This window comes from Prionailurus bengalensis, chromosome D3 (genome assembly GCF_016509475.1).
Source record: "Prionailurus bengalensis isolate Pbe53 chromosome D3, Fcat_Pben_1.1_paternal_pri, whole genome shotgun sequence".
Lineage (NCBI taxonomy): Eukaryota > Metazoa > Chordata > Mammalia > Carnivora > Felidae > Prionailurus > Prionailurus bengalensis.
In genome coordinates, this window is record NC_057356.1 from 11,825,774 (window position 1) to 11,838,361 (window position 12,588).

Genomic DNA, 12,588 nt, shown 5'->3' on the forward strand with positions numbered 1-12,588 from the left:
GGAGCCAAGAGGCCCCGGGCAGGCCGGCCTACCCCGATCTCCTGTCGCCAGGAGGTCCCGCCGGCCCGGGAACGCGCGACCCGCGCGCACTGGCTCCCCGCGCTGGTTACCTGCTCTCCCGCCGCAGCTACCGGGGCGGGGCGAGGCGAGGCGAGGCGGGCTCCCCGGCCCGAGTGCAGAAAGCGCGCCGGCCCCGTCCGCGGAACGCAGGCCCTTTTCCCGTAGCTCAAACTAGGGTTACAGGGGTTCCGTGAGGAGCCCTCCTTCTCCCCCCCCCGCCCCCCACCAGCTCCGAGTTGTCCTTTTCCAGCATTGACTCCCACCCCCACCCCCCTGCTTGCAAAGGACAGATCCGGGGTGGATACTAAAGACCTTAAGTGCTGGGGGTGCAGGGGTTACCAAAAATAGAGGAGAAACGCAGCGCTCTCCGGCTCTCAAAGTGATGGAAAACCCACTGCGAGGAGATAGCCTCCCGGGGAGAAAAGCAGGGCTCGGAGGCCGCCGAGCAGAGCCGGGAGAGAATCTTCGCGTACAAAGGGAGGAGGGTGGGGTGCGAGGGAACGTTCTCCTCTCCCACCGCTGGGGTGTGTTTTTACATGTTTTCTTAGCAGCGAGTTCTATAAACAGGTCAGCCCTACACTGCCAGCCGAGGGAGTTTGAGGCCGTGTCTGGATCCGAGTGCAGAGCAGACGCCTCTCTTTCCCACTCGCCCCCCTGCAGGCCAAAGGCGCTGGGGGCGCTGGGGGCGAGGGCCGGGAGCCAGAGGCGGGTGCGCTGCCCCCCACTTCTGACTTGGAGGGGTACAGTTGCTTTTGAAATAGCTGCTCTCGTCTTCAGACGGTAAAATACGAGTTCCCCACATGTCTGACTCTGGTCTTCTGGTTTGGGTAGTTTGGGGGTGGGGGGTCGTGGTGCTCTAATTACCTCTGAGCTGAGTGGGGGTGGGGCGGGGGGATTCTCTCTTTCCAGCTCGGCCCTGCTGGGGTGCCGGGGCGCGTTATTAAACCCAGACGCTCCGTCCAGGAATTGGGGCCATGAGGAAAAGATTTACAATTAAGCCAATTGGGGCCGAATGCAGCCATCCAGGTTTGCAGGTGTAAATAATGCCTTGGGTTTTCTTTCTTTCTTTCTTTCTTTCTTTCTTTCTTTCTTTCTTTCTTTCTTTCTTTCCTTCCTTCCCTTTCCAAGTGACTTCATTTCACCCCCACCCCACCCTGGCAAGATTCTAGTATTTTAGAGCAAAGTGGGGAGGAGGAAGACCGGTGGGGTCAAGTTAGGAGTTTTCTATTAGACAAGTTAAAATACGATGTTGGACTCACTTTTACGTCCGTGTCTTAATGCCGGGATTAACCAGGACAGGGGCCTCTATTTCATTTCTCCATCCAGAATTCGAGAATTGTTGGGGCCCTTGAAACACCTTCTGAAGGTGGGTTATGATACTTTTAATTTTTAGGGAATGAGACGGATTTCTGTAACAGGGATATTGGAGCTGACTGACTATAAACTCTTTTTGGTCCTAGAGATCAGGTTCGGGAGGGGTGAGGGGCGAAGGAAATCCCTCTTATTTGGGATATCAGAAGATCGCCCCAAACTGAATCTGGAGGAGAGGAGGGGCCTAGCTTTCTGAGAACAGAGCCACATACCTTTCTAGGGTTCATTTTTAGATCTCCTTAATGCTTGGGAAGCCACGTATGGGTCCCACTCAGAGGCTATATTCCATTGCATTATTTAAACATAATAGAATATGCATGTGTGGTTCTAACACATCCTATGCGGGGATGATGTGTACATGTGGACATTCCAGGTAGCTCCAAATATGAAATTTTTTTTTAAATTTTTTTTCAACGTTTATTTATTTTTGGGGACAGAGAGAGACAGAGCATGAACGGGGGAGGGGCAGAGAGAGAGAGGGAGACACAGAATCGGAACCAGGCTCCAGGCTCTGAGCCATCAGCCCAGAGCCCGACGCGGGGCTCGAACTCCCGGACCGCGAGATCATGACCTGGCTGAAGTCGGACGCCCAACCGACTGCGCCACCCAGGCGCCCCTCCAAATATGAAATTAAATCTCAGATTTAAAAATGGCATTGCAATCACACCCCACGGGCAGACTCCCATTGGATCAACGCAGACGGAGTTAAATTTGTTTTTCAGCTACACAGTTACTCCTTTTCTCTCCCAGCAAGAAAGTCTGCCTGTTACAAATTACCAGGCAGTTGGAGCATAGGCCCCCCCACCTCCACAACTGTTGTTCGGTATGCTTCGTCTTGCACTAACCCTCTCCATAATACATGTAATATGTGTATACACAGGCAGTTTTCCAAAAAATTAGCGATAACATCCCGGGCGTATGAAGAATGGTCTGTCTCTCCCTCTGCATTTAAGACTCGGTGCGCGCTGCGTTGCTCCCTCCGGAGCCCCCATCTCGGGGGATTGGTGCCCACGGGGATCTCGCGGGGAGGAGGTTCCCCAGCCTCGGCTGCACGCAAGGGCACGGAGTCAAAGCGCCTGACTCCAGCCAGGATAAGGTCATAGAATTAGGGAGGCAGGACTTAACACGTCCGTCCCGGGGCGAAGGGAGAGCAAGCGTCACCCAGCCCGGGCTGAAACCCCCCAGCCGCCACCGGAAAGTTGTCCGGGCAGTGGTGGTGCAAACACCTTTTTTTTTTTTTTTTTTTAATTCTTTCTTCTTTCTTTTCTTTTCGTCCGCCTTTAAAAAATTCCCAGCCCAGGGCATATGTTGGGCATAAATAAAAGGGGGAGGGTGGTGTTGAACGCTGGGTGAACCCGAATCAGCCTGAAGCAGCGCGGGAAGTACGCGGGGAGGCGTGGGAGATAGACGGGCCCTAATGTGGGGGGGGGGGAGGGCAGGTGGGGGGGGGGGAAGGGACTGCCGCTCGCTTGGAAACCTGCGCTCCTCGCTCCTGGAGAAGCTCTCCAGCGACCTCTGCGAAGGGTGCCCCTGGCGTCTCGCCGCTGGATGGCGCTCGGCGGAGACGCGGCGGGCGGACCTCCGCCCTCCGAGCGCCCCGCAGGGCCGGAGCCAATCTCCGCCGCCGCCGCGCGGGGTTGGGACCTCAGTTTTGAGCTTCCGCAGTGGCAGTTCCGGAGGCACCGGGAGGCCAAAGCTGTTCCTGGAGGCTGGGGCGGGAGAGGGGGCACTCACGGTCTGCCAAACCTGGAAGGTGGATCCAGAGAGGCTGGGCTAGAACCGGGATGTGGGGGAAGAGGGTTCTCAGGGCAAACTAACGCCTCGTCTCCTAGGCGCGTGTGTGTGTGTGTGTGTGTGTGTCTGGGGAGAGTGGTCTGCAAAGGAGGACAGCCAGGTGCATGTGGAGTTGCAAAAAGGGAACACGGTTTGCGGAACCTCACGGTCCCGCACCCCGTCGTGCAAAGGCCAATCCGGTTCTCACCGGCCCCCTCCAGATAGGCTCCATGGAAAACAGCGTGGCTGGCCTTACCAGCCTGATTGTACCTGTAATTGGGAATGTCAGGGTTGGAGTGCACCCCAGTCAAACAGAGCCCTCAGTTGGAAGTGTCCCTGAAGGTGCGGGAGATCTCTTGCGCAGAAATTCACCCAGCACCTGGTGAGCTCTTACTGTGTGCCAGGCACTGCGTTAGACTTTATGATCTGGTCAAAAGTTACTTGAAGAGCTAGAAAGTGGGGAGGGGGGCCTGGGGGTGGAAAGTCAGCCATAACCAAAGAGGTATATTGGCTACATGGTCCAGCTAGGCGTGGCTAATATTAGGTCTTTATTTTCCAAGTTCCTGGAAGGGAAGGAGAGGACTGACTCATCCTTTCTCTGACTCCGATCACAGTGCTTGGCAATTGGTAGGTGCCCAGTACATAATCTTTCCATACAGGAATAAAAGTCAATGAAGAAAGGGAGAGAGGGACTAACGGGGCTTCTCCGCGCTTTTGAAAACAAATGACTATTCCCAAAGTGCACTTTTACAAAACCAGCATCAAGCTGATTAGTTGCCCCCCCAGACGGATTCTGATATGTAAGGCGAAACAGTGAAAATGTGGTAGTGAGAAGAAAAGTTTGGTCCAATGGATAGGCACATCCACTAGGTCATTCCCCAAATATTGACTGGGGGGCTTTCTCTGTCCACGCAGTCTGCTAAGCCCTGGAGACCCTGGGTCCCGGCTGGCTTGATGCTTATTGTCGTGAACTTTATCCACTGCGGTGCGTAGAATATATATACATTTCCATTTCAGAGAGGAGGAAAATCGAGGCCCAGGAAGGGCGGGGTGGGAGAAGGCTTACATTCAACATCTCAGGCAGGAAGGCCAAACTCAGTCCAGCCCCAGCTTTTCTGCGTGCTGGGGGAGGTCGGGCCAGGTGGTTTTTCCGATCCTGGGAAGAGGCAGCAGCGTCTGGGAGCCCTGAAAATGCCAAAGGGCCCTCGAGGTCGTCGCAGGTGCCAGGCAGTTGTCAGGAATCAGTCTACGCCCTGATGAGGTTTCGCAAAGGACTTCCCCAGATCTGCTCCCTGCAGCTCTGCGCTCGAGGGCTGTACTGAAAGATGTAACCTCCAGACTCTTCCATCCGTTTCTCCCAGACAGCGCCTACACCTTGCCTAGGACTGGGCAGTGCTGTGTCGCTCTTCACGGGTAGGGACTGTGGGAGAGAGTCTGGCCCAAGGTCACAGTGCTAAAAGTGACAGCGAAGAAGCCTTTACAATGCCCCCCCCCCCCCGCCCCGCTCCCGCCAGGATTTTCTATTTCTTTGCAGACCTCTTCCCTCATTAGTAGCCCAGTGACCAGCTCAGTCTGGCACGTGCCGGGCGTTCATCCAGTGTTTGTTGATTGAATAAACGAATCCTTGTTTGTTTGTTTTTGGTTTTTAAATATAGAACAGAACTAAAAAATGACACCATGATCGCGTAAAGAGGAGTGAGGTGAGAAGCTTGTTTTCCCGACGCGCTGCGCGAGGGTGCGGCGGGCACGGGTCACCCGGGCGTTCTGGCGCCCCAGGGCCACTTTCCACTAGCTTTACAAAGACGGCGGCTGTGATTTCTTTTCGTCTCTAGTTCAGTCCCAGACTTCGTTCGGTTGATCGATGATGGAGACGGAGCTGACCCACCGTTGAGGTCAATACAATCGATGAGGTCCCCACAAGCGCTGGGAAATCACCCTCGCTGCTGAGCGCTGGCTTCCAACCAGAGCTTTCGGGATTTGGACTTTCTCACTCTCTCGCAGCCGGGATGGGGGTAAGGTGGGCGGGAAGAAGCCTCCAGTCCCACCCGAGTGAGCCTCTGGGTCCACCGGGCAGGGAGAGCGCTCTCCACTGGCACCCAGCCCCGCCTAGCCCTTGAAAAGCCCCACTGGTAGGTTTCGTCCACCAGCATCTTGGCCTTGGAGTCAAACACCAGGATCGTTACGGCAACGGGTCTGCGCTCCTTAGCCCGGGGTTCCCTCCTCATCTTCGAAACGGGGTTTTTATGAAATGCCCTTTTCCGAAGACAACATTTGTGAAAGGCTCAAGTGAATGGTCATGTTCTAAGAACGTTTCCGCCCATCAGCTCATCAAATACAACAATCGGAGGAGGCAGGTGTCTTCCCAGTGAGCTCCAGTCTCCCGAGAGGAGGAAACTGAGTCATGCAGGGAGATAGAAAGACTTGCCCCGGGTTTCACAGCTCGTTCGTCTCTTGTGGAGCTGGGATTCCACCTGGGGATTCTCTGGTTCATTTTTTGGCTTTTAACGGGGAGGCAGTAGGTGCCCCGCGCGCGCACACACAGTAGGTGCACAGTGGCCATCTATCTCCTTTCCTTTTTTGCCCTTTATGGGGAGAAATTCCATTTAACCCTCGCCCAGGCAGATCTGGAAACTGCCCTAGCCCGTCGGTCCCTTCCTGCTGGAAGCAAATGCGATTGGTTGGGCGGGGTGGGGGGAGGAGGGAGTGACAGGCTGACAATCCGTCTTAAACTCTGGCGATCCCGCGCTTTGAAGACTTTTTTTTTTTTTTTTTTTATACGTAGGAAGGAGGGTGAGGGTGTGTGTGTGTGTGTGTGTGTGTGTGTGTGTGTAGAATCAATATGGTCCAGACGGCCCTTCACAAAGGGGCTCCAGGCGGGCGCCTAGGCCTCACGGCCCCCGCCCCACCGCCCGCGGCGAATTAATTGGGCCCCGAAAGAAGAGGCGACCTAGCTTCCAGTTAATTAGTCAAGAAATGAATCAAGCCCCAGCGGCCAGGCAAAGCCCCCTGGGGCGCGGGTTTTGTGCAAGCCAAATTGGTCGGTGGGGAGCTCCCCTTGGGCCGGGTGGGGCGCGGTGGGGGACAGAGCTGGGGCGCCTCTGGCCGTCCTGCGCCCGGCGCCTTGCGCCCGGAGCGGGTTCGCGCACTCCCGCGGGCTCTCGCTTCCGCCGTCTGCTTCCCCGTTTCTGTGTCTCTCCTCTTGCTTGTCTTTTTCCCCCCGCTTTCCGTCGGGGCCTTCGCCTTCTCTCCGGCTCCCTCAACGTTGCTCGGGTTTCGGGTTTCCTGCTTTCCCTCCCTCGGCGCAGCGCCTCTCGCCAGGATCTCCGCCCGGGACGTTTCCCTCTAAAGCCCCAGGCTCAGCCCAGCAGGAGCTGGAGCTGGGTGGTTTGGGGACAGCGCTGGGGATGCTGCGAATCGTTGACTTAGGGAGACGAGGTGGAAATGAACACCGGCTTTGGATCCCTGAGGCCTGCAGTGTTTTGCTGGGGACACGGACTCTTCGTCCTGAGACACCTGGCAGCCAGGCTCCTAACGGCGGTTCGGGGAGCCGTCCGCGCGGTTTTGAAAGGGTTTGTTCACCAGTCCCCTGTGTCCGCCTATGAGGGACAGTTAGCGCAGACCCGCAAAACACGAGGAATGATTGGGCGCTGGCTGTGTGCATTCCTCCTCCGGCATCTCCAGTCATACCCTGTCAGCCCAGGCAGGGCAGCTCAGGGGGGTTTCGGCAAAGGAAGTTCCGTTGGAGGGAGCGGAGGGGAGGAACAAACAGTAAACCCAATTATTTCAAGGTCTTTGTGCGCCCTGTGCCAGCTTCCTGAACTAAAGGTATGGCGTCCAGGGCTCAGAGACGTGAAGTGATTTTCCTGGCGGTACACAGCAAAGGGGAGGCGAGGCTGAGGATTCTATCCTCTAGGGAGGCATTGGGTGTCCGGATCATTTGTCCTCCTGGCCTGGCCTGGCCTGGCCCAGGATGTTTCCGGACAGAGCGAGGGTCATCAGGACCACGTTGCCTCCTCCAGCGTGGCGCTAAGGCTCAAGTCTCTCCTGAACTCTGCATTTCTCTCCCTTCTCTCTGTCTTTCTAGCCGCGTCTCTGCTTTGGACTCTCTCTCTCTCTCTCTCTCAATTGCGCATGGAATCCGGACTCCGGCTGAGGTCAGGACGTCCATCTGCCGCCTACCGCCAGGATCCGAGCTGCGGAAGCAAATCCATTTGGATTCCATGCCCTCCCGGCTGTGCCCACCGCCCGGCCCCATTCCCAAGCCGCATCCATGAAGTCCTAGACCCCGGCGGATGCTTTTGGTGAATGCACGGCTTCCCAACAGCAGCCCCTAACCGCGATTTTTCTTTCTTCTTTTGCCGACTTGGCCGACTTAGGCTTCGCTCAAGGCCCAGAGGTGCCTGCGCCGCGCTTGGCCACGCTCCCCGCGTCTCTCTGGAGGCCCGGGACTGTGGTTTCCGCTCGCCGTGTCCCTGCCTGGCGGGCATGCGGCAACTTGGCCAGCTTCCCGCGCACGCGCTTGGCGCCAAGCGCTTTAGGCCTCAGTTTCCCCGCTCCTTTCGGGTTGGAGATGAGACGAAGTACGCGGTTAGAGGAGGAGGAATGGCGATTGGATGGATTGGATCGGTTAGCGGCGGGGCTGTATTGCTGATTGGGGGCAGGGGGGCGGAGTCAAGGCGAACGTTGGCCGCCTTTCCCTCTCCACCTCTCCGCGCACTTTTACCCACGTCCACGCACACAGGAGATGAAACGCTCCCCACACTAGCAATGGAGCCACCGACTGCCATGACCCCCGCCATGCCACCCCACAGCCTGATGGAGCGCGGCTGGCAGTGTGGGTGGGTCCTGCTGTAGGTGAGGACAAGCCAGGTCCCAGCCAGCAGGTGCACGTTTGCTGAGCGTGAGCGCAGGACAGGTTCCGCCTATCGCCGCCTGCTCCCCTGGGGAGGTTGCTGCTGCTGGCCTTGGTACATTGGCGGACCCCGCAGTCAGGTTCAGCGGGCTCATTCCCGCCGTGGGTTCACACACCTCCTACTGACCTTTGAGAGGTGGCCTCTCTGAGCCTTAGAACTTCGGATGGGTCCCTCAGTCCTTCTAAGCCTCAGCTGCCTCCTGCCACAAAGGACACGGCCCGGGGTGGGGGGGGGGATGAGATCAGGGGTGGACATTTCTCAGCTCCACCTTGGCACATAGTAAGTGCTCATTAAACATTCGCTGTTTGGGCACCTTCCACTCTCTGTGTCCAGTCTCTATCTCATCTACTTTTCGTATACACTTAGTATAAATCATATACATTTACTCAAAGTATATACTCCAAGTATATATTTAGAGTATCTTGAGGTATATATATCTACATACATAGATCGTCTTAGACGACTACCTAGCGTCTATTAAGTCCGGTCTCTCTATTAGTATTACTCTGGCCCAGTTCTGTTCCCAGCGCAGCCAGAGGAAGCCCCATTTCTGGCTCTTGACGCTGAGGTGAGATGCTTCCTCAAGCTTCCCATTCAACACTGCATGCCCCTGTGGGCCCTTTTCCCAAATCCCAGGATCTCAAACCCGTAAGCGGCCCAGAGATCAGAGTTAGGGTCCCAGCTGGGCTTAGAGACCCGGTGTCCTGAATTCAAATCCGGAGCCGTTTCCACCCCACCCCAGCCCGAGTCCCGGATCTTCTCCACCTCCTGAAGTGAGGGAAAGTTTCTCAGATCCACTGAGGAAAAGGAGTTCGTGGAGAACGCAGGGCCGTTCTTGGGTGCCTTGCGCGCTGTCACTGAGGCCCGGCTGCCCGCGGAGGGGTTTCAGGCCCCCTGGTGGGGCCCTGAAGGCCTCTTGGTCCTGGGTGCCGCTGCGTGTGGCTGGGGTCCCCCCTCCCAGGCCCAGACTTCTGATCAGTAACAGGAGCCCACCGTCCCCTTGCCCAGTCCTCTGGGGCCCTGCAAACCGCGGCAGGGGCTGCAGACCCGCCTGAGGACTTGGGGCGGGGTGGGTGGGGTGGGGAGGAGAGAGGAGTGATGGAGAAGGACGATGGAGAAGGGGGGAGTCGGGGAGAGAAGGAGGGAGGGGACACTTGGGGAGAAGGGGGGAGACAAACCGGAAAAGAGAAAGACGGGCAGACACCGAGAGATGGACAGAGCCCCATATACACCTGGAGGGGTGGGGAGGGGCGCGGAGGTGAAGGCAGAGAGAGGCAGTGAGGGGGCGAAGGGCAGGACACAGGGCGACGCGGGGGAGCGGGGGTCGAGATGGGTGAGAGCAGAGGGGGGGAAAGCGGAGAGTGGACACCAAGTGCAGAGACAGGGCGAGGCGCAGAGATAAACAGAGACGGGGAGACAGAAGCCTCCTTCTGGCGAAATGTGGGGGCCGCGGGAGGCGCACGGGGGAGGCATGGCCCCGGGGCGACTGGAGAGGCGGCTGGAGGCCGGGGGGGGGGGGGGGGGCGCACGCACAAGGCCCCGCCACGCCCCGGCCGCCCTCGGGCTCTATTACTTAACGTTTGGAGATAATCGAGCCCCGTATAAATGCCTGCATTAAATCACGGTCGAGCTGTTCCGAGTGACCAGTTCCCGAAGTAGCTAGCCTCCAGCCCGCGGGGAATATGGTTTGCGAAACCACCCAAAGCACCAGATACCAGCAACGTAGCAGATACGTTATCCTTCATTAGGGGTTTCCAGGGGCCCCCTACGAGGCCTTCGCGGTGGGGGTGGGGAGAGCGGGGCCGAGAGCCTGGGAGCCAGCGGGGTGCGGGGAAGGCGCTGCGTTTCCCTCTTGTGCCCCTCTCCTCCCCAGCACGCGGCTGCTCAAACCCACAAGGAGGAGGGTTTGGTTGGTGGGGTCTTGTTGGCCATGAAGAGGAAGCATCCCCCACTCTCGACCCTCCCCAGTCCTCCTCCAGATTCTCAGAGTGCATTTGGCGAGCCGGAGAGGGGGAACAGCGCCGCGTCCTAGAGGCCCCCTCTGGAGAGGGATGGGGTGCCCTGCGGTGGGATGGCATGGCGGGGAGGAGCCCCCGCTCTTTGTGGGAAGGCAGATCGTTGCTCATGGGGTGGGAGGCTGGTGAGAGAGGAGGAGACGGGTTCCTGCTAGAGAGGAAGCCGGTTAAGGTGAAGGTCTCTTCCCCGACCCATCACTCTAAGCGGAGCAAGGAAGCCAGAGCTCCTCTTCCGCCGTGCCCTGCCTCTTCCCTTACTGGCCTCCTGGTCTGCCCCAGTGGGGTTTTTTTAAAGAACATTTTCATGGCAGCAACGAAAAGGACTTCTTTTCTGCCCCCCGCCCCCCCCCCCCGCCCCTTTTTCCTTCCTTGCCTTGCCTTTTTTTTTTCTTTTTTGTTGCAAAGGCTTGTGTTTGCTTTGCTTTAACAAACAGCTGACAGAGTTTGCTGTAAGGGAGCTTAAAAAAAAATGTACCCACATGGCAGGCCAAGCATTAACTGTGAGCATGCACATTCGTGTGTGTGTGTGTGTGTGTGTGTGTGTGTGTTTAGGCCTCTTGAGCGGGCTTGCAGTAATGGGACCTGCTTCAGGTGCAGAAAGCTGGGAGGGGTAGTGGGAAGGAATGCATGGACAGATTTACACCTGTCCCTACAGCTGCCATCAACAACACTTACAGCCTCCAGAAGTGACCCTTGGTGCCGACTTGTCTGGAAGCCATCAGGGCTAGTTTTGAAGCAGGAATCCTCAAGTGGACCAGAGGGCGAGCTTTGCCCCCTCCCCGCCCCCCCGCCCCCTGTTGCTGTCCTCAAGTGCTGCCCAGTGGAGTAGTCTGGCTGCCTCGGCTGCCCACCAGCCCCTCCCTCCCCATTTCCTCTGTCAGACAAATACCATCATTGACTTTCAGCTGCCTTTGGTCCTGCCGCCTAATGAAGGCTGGGGGGGGGGGGGTTGCAGCCAGCGCATCATGACCGCCCTCCACCCTCCCCAGGAGCTGGGTCTGGTCCCGGGAATCTGTGTGGGATTTCTGACTCCACCCTTCAGCCGGTTTCTGCCCCCTGCCACCAGCCCCACCCCACGCCACTGGCCAGACAGTTGAGTGACTGATAATATCCAGATGCCTCTGGAATCTTGCTCCCAGTCTTTCCAGCACTCTGCCTGGTCTGCAGAAGTGGGAGCAGTGGGCAGCAGGCGTCCTGCCCTTGAAACTTGTTGCCACCTCTCAGAGGCTAATGAAAGCCCCACTCAACCGGGCCCTTCAGGACGGGGGACCCTGGAGCCAGGACACTCAGAAGGCATGTTTGACACCCATGCTGGGAACTTTGAGTCCCTGGCTTTCTACCCCTGGCCCCACAGAGGTCTAGGAGGGCCGAGGAGGGGGCAGAGTGCAGGCCCCAGCTGCCAGAGAAGCCACAGGGGAAGGCCCTGCGCTTTGCCTGGGAAGGCACAGGCTCTGGGGTGAGTATCTGGCCTCAGTTCCCTTACTGGTGAAACTGGAGGTGGGAGGGGGCATCGTGACACAAGCGCACTCACGCTTGACAGACCTTGGTGCCGCCGGCACAATTATTTCCCTGATGTGTATTTTCATAACCGGCTCACTTTTGCACAACAGCCAATTTGTCGGAAACGAAATCCTCATCCAGCTGGGGCACATGAGCGCCCGTCTCACCTCCCAGCAGCAGAAGGGAAGCGGAAGGCGATAAGCAGGGAAATCAAGGCCATGTTAGGAGGCTCCCGGCCGGCCGGAGGCCCGCTGTGGCCTTGACGATGATGCGGACTGCGGTCAGAAGGTCCCATGAGCACCCGATGAGCACCAGCCTCGCACTAGACTCCACGGGAGGGTCTGGAAGAACTGTTTTCTTGCTCTGTGCTTCAGAGCCGTCCAAAGCCACGTTCAGCTCCTACGTGCGTACGTGCGTACGTACGTATGTACGTACGTACCCCTTTGATGTTTCAGGGAGCTTGCACAATGTGCTCTCCTGGAACTTTTTCAATAGCACAGCGGCACTAACAATCATTTTGGGTTTCAGGGCTCCGCGGCCTCCTTCAGCTCAATCACGGTCAAGGCTTTGTTTCATTGGTTCCAACGCCAGGAAGGGCTTGGCCACCTGGTGGGGCCACGGACCCCTCGAGGCAATCTGGCGAAGCCTACGGATGCCTTCTCAGAATAAGATTTTCAAGAGGCATGGAATCACAGTTTTGAAACAAAAGCAATATTAAACCTAAGAGCGTCGTAACACGGAGGCGCCTAATAAATACGTCCAATTGTGCAATCTACCGATGGCTATGGCATTGCCCTTCGCGAGTCGGGATGAGCAAGACGACATTTCCCATTGCACCTGTAATAACATCGGTATGAAAATACGTGTGGTTTTCTTGGCGACCAAGTCCCGGCCACGGCCAATCCTCCTGGGTGTGGTCACCTACGTTTCTAATGGAAGGAAATACTGATTTCGCT